Consider the following 2,155-nt stretch of genomic DNA (forward strand, 5'->3'; position numbering starts at 1 on the left):
TGAAGACGTGACCTTGAGTTTAAATATCAACCTTGGTGCATTATAGAAAACACACACACACACACGTGTGCACGGACACACACACAGCCTTTGATATAGACTCTCAGTCATGCGCTTTGACAGATGAGGGAATGATAAAAGCCACAATACATATACCAGAGTATTAGCTGCAACGATCGACGTCTACTTTTAGTTTATACCTGGAAATGTTTGTATCCGGATGCTCATCATATAGAGATCATTCATTATTTAACTCCTTTAATGCCCTCTAATGGCTGTAGAGACAGCGTACTGCACTGCAATGTCAATTTCCGCCCTCCACATAGAACTGAGAGGAAGCGAGATGGACCTGGAGTCATCCTTTCATCGTCCTGACAGGAAGATAAAAATTCACACAACACCCGCCGAGTTTGGGAGTAAAGTTAACTTCATCTATTTCCTGATGTAACAAAGTAAGAAAAGGAACGCGGCGGCGGCGGTGGTGGATGAAGCCTTTCATTTGGCAGAGAATCAAAGCGGAGGCTTGTGTCTGGGGCAGAGTTGCACAGCAGCATGCTGATAGTTCAAACACCACGGCTGCTCAGAGGAAGGGGTGAGGCGTCTCTGTTTGACTACTTAGGGGACAATGAAGGAGCGTCCCAGTGCTGCTGACTCACACTACAATGAAAAGACAAACAGAACACACACCAAAACCACAAGGTGTTTCAAGAAATTCAAGATCTGGTCTGATGTAAATGATCTCATTTTATCAAAGTCTCACATCTTTGTGCGTACCATAGGTTTTTACACCGTCATTCTTTCATGTAGTGTGACTTTTTTTTCTCCATCATGCAGTTAAGGGTCATAATTCATTATCCATCACTTACACAGACAGAAAGATCATACAAAAATAACCAGGGACATACGGCAGTAACAGAAACTGAAATAAAGATCGATTTTTCATTGATGCAACAATAAATAATAAAGTGATAAACAAACACATAGCTCAACACATGGAACAGACTGTGTGACCCCTGCGTTGGTAGAAGCATCATCTCATTGTATGGTTAAAGGATAAGGCGAGCTACGTTGTTTTGTTATGCTGTGGGCACGGAACGGAATTGTAATTTTGGTCACAGTGAGACTAAGACGTCCTATTTGTGGGTGAAGGTTTTGTTTTAAGCAGAACTCTGGGCAGCATTAAGTGCTCTGAATATTATTACATATGCTACGCAACATGAAAGAATCTGATTCATGGAACAGAATAAGGACAAAGTCTCCACTCTATTCCAATGTTATAAAAACAGCAGCAGATATTTTGACAAAGTGTTTGAGTTCGTTTGAGGCTGAACCTCTGGAAGATACATACAGACGTACGTCGTGTGCTTCACTCAAATATGCCTTTTGTTCCAGTTGTTGTTGTCAATGAACATGAAAGTTGACTCTAGCACCCCCTGCTGTTTATCTTGCACGTGATCCCACCTTTCGCCTCTTTACGGCAAGTTCAAAACAGTCATCCCTCACTGTATTGCGGTTCGGCTGTCGTGCTCTCAGTTCATCGCCGTTTTTTTAAATTTTAAATGTATTCTTGTATTGAGGGTTTTCTCTCTATCACGGGGTTTTGCGGTATAACGACATTTCCAATATTATAATTATTTTCGTGATATAAGCATTTTTCTAGCCTAAGAAGAAAAAAAATAGTAAAAAAAAAGAAATAAAAAGACATTTTGCAACACATACATACAGGGGTTTGCAAGAAATAACTGCTACGTTCGTTAAGTTTTTTTGTGCCATATTTCACGCCCTAAGATTCCTCCTAAATGGTCCGTAAAGTTAATATATACATAAATAATATAACTATCGCGTCTCTACTTCGTGGTTTTCCGCCTATCGCCTTGGAACATAACCCCCGCGATAGACGAGGGACCACTGTATTTACTGTATCTTTGGACGGGTGTACACTGTCCAGACAGCAAATAATGACAGCAGATATAAGTGACAGTCGGTCTGAACGCTGCTGAGTTACAAAGGCTCAGTTGAACAGAGTGGTGACTGGTTAGGAGCCTGGTCGTGGTGCAGGGTCAAAAACAGCAACTGGGTTCAACGCTGGGTTGAACTTCTCTATGATGGTCAGATTTGTTTCATTTTTCAGCTGTTTTCTTACTCCTAACCCTCA

Source organism: Cynoglossus semilaevis, chromosome 10 (assembly GCF_000523025.1).
Source record: "Cynoglossus semilaevis isolate Cse_v1.0 chromosome 10, Cse_v1.0, whole genome shotgun sequence".
In the NCBI taxonomy this organism is placed as follows: Eukaryota; Metazoa; Chordata; class Actinopteri; order Pleuronectiformes; family Cynoglossidae; genus Cynoglossus; species Cynoglossus semilaevis.